The sequence below is a fragment of the Lactuca sativa genome, chromosome 5 (assembly GCF_002870075.4).
Source record: "Lactuca sativa cultivar Salinas chromosome 5, Lsat_Salinas_v11, whole genome shotgun sequence".
Classification (NCBI taxonomy): domain Eukaryota; kingdom Viridiplantae; phylum Streptophyta; class Magnoliopsida; order Asterales; family Asteraceae; genus Lactuca; species Lactuca sativa.
The window spans coordinates 370,083,387-370,095,760 of NC_056627.2; positions in this window are offsets into that span (position 1 = coordinate 370,083,387).

Genomic DNA, 12,374 nt, shown 5'->3' on the forward strand with positions numbered 1-12,374 from the left:
ATGCTGAAATCGATTCACGACGCCGACAAGCCTGCTCCTAGAGGCAAAAAGGCAGACAAAGGGAAACAGGTGGCGAAATGGGCTAAAGGTCCTTCTCCTAGGAAGAGGAAACCCACTAAAGCTGCTCAGTCTCCGCAGCACAAGAGGCGAAAAACCCAACCAAAGAGAAAGCTGATTATCGCTTCCTCTTCAAGTGAGTCAGAGGGTGAGAGTTCGGATTCTGACGGCTCTCCACGAGGCAACACACCACCCGGATCACCTACCCCTGACATGCAAATCCCTCTTTCTCTAATTCCCTCTCCTACTCAAACTATTCCTACTTCCATTCCCACCATAAACCCCTTTACTCACATACCAAACACCTCAATCCCAATGCCACCGCCAATCTTCACCGATGCAACAGAAACATCCTCTGCAAAGGTTACAATCAACGTATCTGATACGGGGGTTCATACTGATGCAACCGAACCTCCACCAGCACCCGAACCTACTCCTACCCAAAATCAACCTGAACCTACACATACACCTACACCCGAAACAACCCAACCTGAACCTACTCATACAACTGTACCACCAGCTTCACCACCACCACCATCTCCCGGTCATGCCTCTGACGGAGATAACCCTTTCCTTGGCGGGGAAAACATGATGTTTGATTCGGTCTACTATAGTCCGTTTCAAGTGCAAAGCGACGATGATGAGGATGCTCCGGTTACAAAGAAACATCTTAAGGAGCTTCATGACAAGGTTGACTTGCTCATTGCCTCTTCCTCTACATCTCAGTCATCCCTCTCTGAAGCTGCTATTCAGAAGCTTGTTGATGCTTTCTCAAGGGCTCAGCAAGACTCTGTCGCTTCTGCAACCGCTGCCATTGATGCCTCAACGAAAGCTTGTGAGGCTGCGACCGAAAAAGTCGATAAACTATTTTATGATGCCTCTACCCTGTTAAAGTCTTTACAGGAGAGTGCTGATGCCGCCAAGACTACGTTGGAACCAATTGTTCAACAGTTGGCCACGTTTGTCTCTACTGAGTTGAAGTCTTTTGCTTCTCTTCGTCAATCGATCACCGACGACAACTCAGCCTTCTGTGCTTCTATTGACGAATGTGTCTCAAAGCTTCAAGAAGATCTAGCTGCCGAGAACTCGTTGATGGATGTTTTGGCAAGGAAGACCACTGCCCTAAAGGTCAAGAGTGCTCAACTTTCCAATTCTCAACAAAAAACTGACACTCTTCGATCCGAACGGGAGGTCATCAAGACGTGTGTTTCGGATGTCCACTCAGCCATATCCAACATCCTCGAAGCACATGATCCCATACTCAATCATTCTGTGAGGCGCACCCTTACAGAGAAGCTCGCTCCTGCCCTAGACCTGTTAAGAAAAATTGAAGGGCTACCTGATTTCGTGTCCATTCCGAAACAAGGGGGAGAAAAGGAGTCTGCACCTCAACAATCTCATTCCTCAAAGGCAACTCACACAACCGAACCTCCTCCTGCAGGCCAAGCCTCTGGTTCGGGTGTGAAAGACAAAGGCAAGAAGATTGCTGAGGAAGAAGAAGAAGATGACCAAGAAACCATTGCCGACTTGTTGAAACGCAAAAGTCGACGCAATGATGCAGATGATAGTGCTCTTGTGGCAAGAGAAGATGAAGAAGCTGAACGTAAACAGAAGGAAGCCCACGACCTTCTCGAGAGTAGGAAAACTCTGTTTCCTACTTGGACTCTCGAGAGGATGATAAAGGAGGCAATCGACACCCCGAGCATCTTGTGGCTTGAACCAATTATCTCATTTGACTGTTTCAACTCCGTCGACTCTCAGTTCGACATTCCACTTACCCGAAAGGCGTTCATCTTTCACGCCTTCGCCAACGTTGCCGAGTTCCCTCATCCTCATCCGGAGGTTGATCGGGAATTGGTTGAATTCTATCTGAAGGCTGCTCAACCCCAATATCAAACCTGGAGCGCTCAGAAGATCATCAACGTTCGGGTCCTGAAACCGTACACTGAAGGAAAATTTATCAACGTTCGGTTCAAAGTGCTCAGGGGATCTGCAAAAACCGAACATGCCATTTCTTTAGCAGATCTACCGAACCTCAATCCCCATGATTGGATCATCCTGCACAACATCCTTCTGACCAACGAAGCTGAATATGGTCCGATCATTGATAATCTCAAGAGGATGTTGGTGTGCTATATCATGGAGGTCGCACTGATGGATCAGGAGATTGCAAATGTCTTCAAGAAGAAACCGAAGATATCTCCTGTTGGCTCGGCCAGTGATCTAAACCAGATGAAGATGGGAAAAATTGACCCAAGGCGAAACTCAGTCATGTTCACTAGGAGTGAAGGACAAAAATGTCTCTTTGCCTTAGCTGATAAACATCTTTATACCACTGCTTGTCTAGAGCATGTGTTGGGGATCATCCACAGATGCAAGGAAAATACAGCGGATGATATCAAGTATTTTGACGACATGATACAATGGTACATCCGGTTCAGACAGACGATCCTCGCCCTTATCTCACGTCTGTTTGAAACTGTAAAGAAGAAGGTTCCCGCTGCTGGCCCAAGTAAGAAGACAAAGTAATCTCGCTCCAATTTGACGCAAAGGGGGATATTGGTGGGTAGCATAGCATAGCGTTTTTGATGTATTGCATCCATTGGGCTCGGTCAATAGTCCAAGTTTTGTTACTCCGGTTTGGGCCTGTCCAACCGAGAGCTGATAGGGTTTAGTATAAATTAATGTGCTTGCATGCATATTAGGTTAACGATTGATAGCGATTACGATAGAACACATATTATTTCTTCATCGTTCTTGTAAACCCTAAATCCTCTACAGTAGAAGTTCTTTATCGAGCTCTGCTGAGGATTGTTGATTAATCATTCGACATTCTTCGATCCATACTTGAGTTGTTTACTGTTTTCGTATTCATTATTTTACCTGTTATAAGATCTAATCGATCTTCAAGTTAGTTTTTAACTCATCAAAAAGATTTACATTGAAAAAGTTGTCCAAAAAATATGATAATGATATTATCAATACATTTCCAAGAAATCTATTTTATTCATAAACTCGGGATCTCATCGTCAATACAAAAAACATAAACATAGATGAAGACTTACAACATCTCTTTATACTAATAGTTTATATCTCCTTTGAATCTCCCAACAGACACTTATATCATCATATATAATTACCTGTGATACAATAAAATAAGTGGGTTAGGTTGGGAAACATGATGAGTATATAGGGTTTTCAACCCACAATAATATAATTTATCTCTTTATACAATTCACACTTAATAGTTAAACCGATTACCCATTCTTGTTACTCTCTTTCTCTCTTTCTTTCTCTTTCTTTCTTTCTTTCTTTCTTTCTCTCTCTCTCTCTCTCTCTCTCTCTCTCTCTCTCTCTCTTTCTCTCTCTCTCTCTCTCTCTCTCTCTCTCTCTCTCTCTCTCGGGTTCTACCCTAAGGGTTACACATTGGTAAGGTAACCAAGGAAAAATAGAGTACTCAAATGAATCCACAATCCATACTCACGGGTTGTGTTATTTCATTAACACCTACAGATTGCAAGTATGCTAGTGTTCCACTAGACTGTCTAGAATACTCCGTGGTCGCCATCAATACTCTGCTTGATGACTGATCTTTGTTGGTCATGGTCTCTTTGCCCTAACTCTAGCATGGTCTCTCACTATTATTCTATCTCTGGTATGGTTTATCACCATTATCTATTTTCTCTTATGGTCTCTAACTGTTATCTCATTCTACCCGCCCTACCCAATACATTATGAGTACGATAAAATATATAGGATATTTTAGAAAAATCATTATCTTATGTAACACAGATATTAGAAACTTAGATAATAATCACATAAATCATTTAGGAAAATTAATTACTTGATATCTATGTGTAAGTTGAAGGTAACTATGCACTCACTTGACTTAGGTGAATGACTGGAGAATTCAGCAGTGCTCTGTCAAACTCCTTGACTTTCTTCTGACTTGACCTAGTTACGAATGTCACTAAGTCTTAGCTTAATATTCATGGCTTTAAGTCCCTGAACATGGATCTATCAAGATACCAATGAAATAGTTTTATTAATGCAGAATCCTAATCAAACTATGATACGAAACAAACAATGAAATATATCAAGAACACGTTTCAAAAGAATGCACACAATTCGATTGATTAATTGTCAGGTACATTCAATTACTCTCTAGCCGTGAATTGACTTTAACTCACTAGAAGCCTCAAATGACTATACACAAACCATATTTATACTAAGACCGATAACCTAAATCCCAAACATAAAAGGCCCACCGAAAACACACTAATCCCACCAAGAACCATATAATACATTCAAAGCAAAGCATAAACCACAAAATATAGCCCAATAATATCCCCCTTGGTTTACTGCTTTCTGTTCTCTTCAAGGTTTCTCCACGAGATTCACGTCAGCTTGGTCAAAAACCCCTGCCCACAACTTCTTGTCAATTATTGTAGCCACCATACCGGTGAAGGATTTCGCGTCAGCTTCAAACAATTCATTCTCAACAATTATTTGAAAGTTTGATAAAGTGCGAATATCACTTTCTCCAAATTTCAACAAGTATTTGGGATCAACAATACGATACTAGTTTTTATTTTAGCTTGATCACCACTAATGCAGTAGCCTCATCATAAACCCAGAATGGCATTGAATCCAAAGTGCTTTCTGGTAAATGTTTGGGAAGTGGAATCCTTTTAGCTTGCTTTGTGGGTGGCCACATGACATTCACCATGGTTTTGTTTGTGCGATGATCAATGACATCCTTGGCTTTCTTGGTAAAACATGAAGCAGACTTTAAGCCTTCAAAGTTATTTTTCGCTTTAGCCTCAAGAAAATTCTTAAAAGAACAGGCCATGGGATCAATGGTTGGATTGTGGAAAGGTGCGTTAATGAGTTCAGTAAGATCAAATTTTGTCCAGGACAAGAAGTCAACTTTCTTCTCATAGTATTCAATTCTTCCACGTTTTCGTTTCACGACCCACATCCTTTTATCATCATCATATCCCCACATGGTAATGCCAGAACGATCCCCATATTTATCTGTTAATTTCTTCTCAGTTTCTCTGAAAAACATATCAGGGTGATCACCTAGAGCATTTTGATCTGAATGCTTCATCACTAACATCTTCCCTTTTAGTTGCTCGACCCTGCTTTGCTTCTCTCTTCATTCTTGAGCAGAAGTAGGACCAGAGGATATGAACTATGAAGGAATCAATATTAGCATCTGGAGAAGGTCTTACAACTCTTTCACTTGTAGGCTGAGAAGTTGAATCGGTCGCACCTGAACTAGAAGCAGAAATATTTTCTCCTTCAGTGCTTAAAGGTTGAAATTCAACTCCGTACTTTTGATGTAAGCGCTGTTTCAGGTCAAAGAATAAAGCAGTAAGACCACCAAGATTTGCTTGAAGTTCTAAAATCTTTGCATCTTTAATGGAGCTCTCCTTTTCAATCTCACTGATTCGAATGTACTGCTTTCCGATAATCAAATCCTTTTCGGTAGAGCTTTGTTCAAGATCAAAGACTCTGTTTTGAAGCAGAACCACGTCAACCAATTCAGAGTTAGGCAGCTTGTTTTTGCCTTTAGAGAGGTCCATATCAGGTGTTTCAAAAGAGATTCCTGAAGCTTGATCTCCTTCGGAAGGTAAGACTTCTTCTTCTATAATAGGGCTCTGAAAATCATGATCCATAGGAGTGGACTCAAGGATTGGGCTTGACATTTCTTGTATCACTGGAGAGGACTCAGTGAATGTGCTTTCAATGTTCTGAGCCACAGGACTAGGCTCAATCGGTGTAGATCTATTTTGAACAGGGTCTGTGATAAGCACTCTCGACCTTGTATCTCTTCTTTTACACTTCCTTGGGAGTAAAGCGTGGCCAAAGTCTTCTAAATCACTTACAAATGGAGGTTCGGTATCAACAGGAACTGTTTGGGGAGGCTTCCTTGCAATTCGCTGAAGTTCTGTGGTAAGTGCATCCATCTCAGGGGTAGGTGAGTAAGATTGCACAATTGAAGTCACGATCTCTTTCAATCACAACAAAAGGTGTGACAACTGCATCCTCATCAAGAATTAAGATACTTTGTTGAATGAAATTTTCAAAATCATTTTCTGAAAATTCCTTTTCTTGAACCTCTTCTTCTTCATCATCAGATAATTTAATTTCTTCAAAGGCGAATTGAAATTTTGGTTTATGTGCCACATGTTCCTCGACAACCTCAACATTAATAGAACTAGAAACATGAGTGTTTTCAACTTCAACAAACTTTCCAAACTTAACCAACTCCTTCAATCCTTGATATGCGACCTTGGTAGCCTTTCTTGATTGCTTTATGATTCCAAAGGTGTTGGGACCCAAGGCTTTCATATCCAAAGTATCAGACGACCTCTCAATTTGGGGATATTTTTCATTCTAGATCATCTAAAGGAACCTGGGATACATTAAAAATTGATCCTTTTTATTTCCCTGAAGGTTGTTATTCTTTTCTTCAAAAATGAACTTTGAAAAGTTGTAATCCCAATTCATTGCTAAAGCGACAAAAGTTGAGGTCGCATTCTGACTAATTTCATCAGATCCTCCCTTCCTTCCAGAAATGCAAATCATAAAGTAGTGTGCTAGAAACATCCAGTAAGGTGGCATCAATTTCTTGATGGTGGGAGGATAGGTTCCTTCATAACACATATTCTCAAGGACTTCCTTAACTTGATCAGCAGAGTACTCAATTGGAAATGTAGATGCATCACCAAATTCAAGTACCTCTCGGATAACTTTCTCAGAAATAATTACTTGTGTTCCCTTCACCATCGATTCAACAGTACCAGATCCAAAACTCAGTAATCAAGTCTTTGTGGATGACTGGATTAGCACGAAGGGTTTGAGAAATCCTGCAGTTGTTCAATCCCACCATCATGGATTTGAATTCTTGATGCGTAGTAGGTGGATCCATATGATATCCAACAACGTTGTGAGAGTCTACAAATTTAATTTGCTCTGCCATTTATCCGCACCAAATTGGCCAAGTGAGAACTAATTTTAAAGTTAATTAAATCAAGTTTAAAATTTGATTTCAGTTAAAGTTAAAGTTTTAGTCGATTTCGTTCAAAGACAAAGTTTCAGTCGTTTTCGGTTAAAGTCAAGATTTCCATCGATTTCGGTCAAAATTGATCGATTTCGATCAACGCTAGTTGATTTCAGCCGAGAACCCAGTTTTCGGTCAGGTCTTCATTCGATTTCGGTCGGATCCGGGTTGAACCGAATACTCGAAATTCCATCGAAACCTGTTCCAAATCAGTTCTTCGAAAACCTTAAGAAATTCACTCGAAAACCTGCAAATCAATGACACCAAGTACACCAAAAACAACTTTAAACAATATTTCCATGATCGAAAATGAAAAATCTACCTGATTAACTAAACAATTTTCAACAAGAACAACGATTGAGTATGTTTTAGTAGAAAATAACTCGAAGAGAGAAGAATGAAAACGACGATGGATGCAACAACGACTGTTTGGGGTTTTTCGGTGAAAAACCCTATTCAGTCGAAAACTTAGTATAAATATGATCAAGAAAAACCCAGATGGCCCATTTAATCCAATTTCGTCCCAAAGAAAAATAATAATCCAAATTTTAATAAAAATGATTTCTTTCGATTTTACATTTCAAAAACCAAAATGAAAATAAAAATAAAAATAAAAATAAAATAAATTTTAATATATTAAACATTTTTAATTATATAATTTTAATTTTTTTAAATAATTTTTTAATTTAATTTTTTATTATATTTATTATTATTATTATTTTTAATACTTTTTATTTTAATATTTCTCCCCCTAAATTTGTGCATAACAGTGAAAATATGTACAAATTTAAATAAAAACAAAAAGGTAATCTAGAACAAAAACTTTTTGGGATCAAACGTTATGGAGCAAATTAATGAGGTTTATCAACACACACGTTCATGAAAAGCTCTGGTCAATCATTGATATTATGATCCACTTAAACACAAAGGACTTTTTTCAGGACAGATTATGAGTGACTACATATAGCTACTATATTTATAGATAGACCATTTTGCCTGACGACGACTAGGGATATTGTTGTCCACTTAAATTTAGCCAGTAAAATCCACCAGTCAGCCTTCAGTTAGGGGTGCAGTTTATGTTAGTGCACTAGAATATGTTCCCCACTTCATGACACACCCTAGTAATTGAGGAAATTTCTTTGGAATTCTTTACTTTAGGTGAGTAGTTAATCATTGTAGAATGTATATGTTGTGTCCCAGGTCGGATCTACCGATCACGCAGATGGGACAACATATGACTAACATAGAGAGTAGAATATTGAGATTTGTAGGAGACAATATACTGACTTGAAAGCAGTGAACATCATTTGAGTGCATATGTTGTGTCCCAGGTCGGATCTTCCGATCATGCAAAGGGGACAACATATGGCTGACTAAGAAAGGAAGAATAATGATTTTAAACCGACCTAATTTACCAGAACCCCTCAGTCACCCCTTGTCAATACCATAATTAAGGATACAAGTCCATACGCCAGTGAAGTGTTGAGCCACAAATCTAGGTGATAGTTAGCTTCAATTTAAGTCATAGGCCTCCTTGTCTATTTTATTGTTAAATCTATCCAAACATCGTATTGTCAGTCCAAATGAAGTTTTCTAAGTTCAAATAAGTCCACCTTGTCTAGTCCATTAATCTTAGTCCTTTATGCCTACCAACACATTGAACACATAGTTTCGACAATTCAGCTTTAGTGCTTTACACGTATTATGTTGGCCCTTTATCACTAACTCATATCACTTCCTAAAAGATTGAAACAAATTTCCTTTTCTAAAAGTAAAACAAAATGAAGGAAAATAAGAAATACTAAACGAAAAAAAAAATTCGGTCTTTAAAACGTATCATCTTAAGAAATCCCCACAAGCACGAGCTTGGTTTAAGAAAAATCGGTTTTTGGACAATCGAAAATCAACATTATTGTCACATAGAAGAGAAGAGTCAGAAAATTCAAACCGTAATTTAGCAATTGAAGAAATCCCCATTTGTGATATTTTCTTCTTCTTTTCCCGCAAAGGACACATGCTCTCCAATTAAAAATTTTGAATGCCATGTAGAAGAAAGATGTCCCCTGTCATGTGTCTGAAACAACCACTATCAACATACCGAAGTATGATGATATTCCTCCATAGCTGCACCGGCACAGAGTGTGGGATTAATTTGTTTTAGGCACCCAGTCCATTTAAAACTAGGTTGACCTTTTCAATCTACGTATGACACGCGTTCCCAAGTCATATCCTGTTTATCAAACACATAAAATGAAGAGATGTTAGAACTTCTATGTGATTTGGGACTTGAAACTTTTGGTACTCATTTGTAGTCAGGTTTAACCATTTTCTTGTATACTCGTATGGATGATTCAACACTCGATTTGGAGCTTAAGACTAAGTGCTGAGATGACTTCGGACTTACCGATCTTGGTCTCACATCAGATCTCTTGTCAGACATGAACTTTTTGTTCTTGAGAGTCTGATTTTTGGTCCTTTTAGCATTCCAATCACCATTGCTTGAACGTGACCTCGAAGGATTTCTTGTGGAAGATCTCCCCCTTGGCACGTTTTGCCACCCTTGTTTATAGTAGGGAACATATGAGCGGTGTGGGCAATTAATATCAATGTGACCGGGAGTCACACAGTTAAAACAAGTTTGTCTCTTCAAATAAATAAGATTGTGACTTGGTCCGTGTCCAACTGAAGTTCGTTTCGAAGAACCTCCACAAGCACAAGCACATTTGTTAGATTGTTTAACAAATTTTTGTTGCTTGAATTTTTAAATAGTGGGATTATTATCATCACAAGTTTTTGAAACATTTTCAGCAGAACTAGAATTATTTTTGTTATGCTCGAACCCATCTTGCACTATTACTTTATCTACGCATGAAGTAGAACCATTAGTATCGTTCAAATTAATACTCTCATTTGGGCCGGATTGTTTAGTATTAACTGAAACAGTGATAGTAGGTTGATCATTTTGAACAAAATTTTTAGTCTCTGTGGCTGGAGTATAGTTATCATTGAAGGGAGGTGGTACACTATGATACCCTAGACCCCCATCCTGTTTGTCTCTCCATTTTAATTGTTTTTCTATAATTGACTCAACAATCTCACTTAATACATCGAATTTCTTAAAATTAAATTAAACATCTTGAAATTTAGCTTTTAACGCATCAAGTTCGGCAGTTACTTTGGCAATTTCTTCTTTAGCATAACGATGATGAACACATTTGGTGCTATATTCCTCCCTAATCCTAATTAAATCTTTATTTTGAGCATCTAGTTTTTGTTTAAGAGGCTTGTTTACTTTCTTAATTTCATAGATTTCATTTTTAAGATCGAAAACCTCTCTAAGTAATAACTCATTATGCTCACGATATTTATTTATTTTACTTTCACAGGACTAAGAGCATGAGGCTTCATTAACCTCCTTGATACTGTTGTAAGAACTCATTATTTACCAACAAATTGGAATCTGATTGATTTTAACCAAAAACCAAAATAAATACTCTTTGACCAAAAACACCAACAGTCAACACCCTGTTGACCGAGAACCTTGAAGGTCAAAATTTTGACTGAAATCCTTGAAAGTCAAAGATTGACCGAAAACAGTCGGCCGAGAACTATATGTGTTGGCCGGGAACTCTTCCCTTTTATCTTTGTACCGAAAACACCAAGTGGCCACTGAAAACTATGAGACCTAGCCGAAAACGAGGTTTTTGATCGAGTTTCCTTATCCAGTGAATCCCAAAATTTGGTAAATTACCAAAAACGATTTCCAAAGTAATATCTTCCAAAATTAGTGAAGAACACTAAGAAAATGATGAACACGATGAACAACAAATACTTTTTCATTACAACCCAAAAACACCACAAACTAATTAATGTTTCGAAAATCAATTGATTCCAAAACAACCTTAATTGTTTTTAAGGCTCTGATACCACTTGTAAGTCCCTGAACTCGGATCTATCAAGGTACCAAAGCAATAGTTTGATTAATGCGGAATCGTAATCAAACTATGATACGAAACAAACAATGAAATATATCAAGAACACATTTCAAAAGAATGCACACAATTCTATTGATTAATTGTCAGGTACATTCAATTACTCTTTATCCGTGAATTGACTTCAACTCACCAAAAACACATTTGCCTCAAATGACTATACACATACCATATTTATACTAAGACCGATAACCTAGAGCCCAAACATAAAAGGCCCACTGAAAACACACTAAGCCCACCGAGAACCATATAATACAATCAAAGCAAAGCATAAACCACAAAATATAGCCCAACAATGGCGATTAATGATACTCTAGATTCCTCACTAATCCTAATGTCTACATCAAGATCTATCAAGTAAGGAATAACCAAGTAGGATCATATCGGAGGTAGAGTTCGTTTGGTATAGAAAGTATACTATTTGGAAATCCTACGTTAAACGTCTCACTAAATCCAACCTAGACATCACCCCCTTAAGAAGATCAGTCAGTATAATGTCTTGGAATTACTGATAAATCTTAATTATAAGTTCATAATAACAACTATGAGTATAATTAAAAGTTACACATAAATAAAATAAGTGTATCTTAACTTACAGAGCACACCGATGAAAAATGGGAATTAAGCGGGAAAAACTTTGAGTCGAGACCTCTTAATTTTTGGCTATCAGACACTGTAGGGCTTTACCAACTAAAAACTTAAGGGAGAAAGGGCTTAAAATTGAGAGAAATCAAGAGAGAAGCGTAGGAAGGTGTGGGATTGAAATGAAATTCGATTGCTATTCATAAGGGTATTTCATCTACGCACTGTGCATAGATAAGGTGCACGCCACACATCTGGTCGGAAGAGAGTGACATGTCACTTTTTGCGTGGTGCCACATGTCGCATTTTGGGTGGAGTGTCAGTGCATGCGACACACATTATCGTTGCGCGCTGGTGCGCACGAAGAATTTATGTTTCTTAGAAAGTTCATATATTCTTTATACGAGCTCCATTTTCGATAGGTTTTATTTCCACACATAGCTATCGACGAGACCTGCAAGTTTCATTTAGACTCCGTCGGCTAATTTTGATTTATTTTTAAAGTTATTTTTCACAGGATTAGACTGTTAAAGTCTGTTAAAAATTCATAACTCTCTTATATGAAATTTGTTCTCCACTGTCTTTATATCGAAAGATAGGTATTGACGAGACCTTCAACTCTTGTTTAGATTGTTTTTCCTAAGAATCGACCGATTCCAATTTCGGTT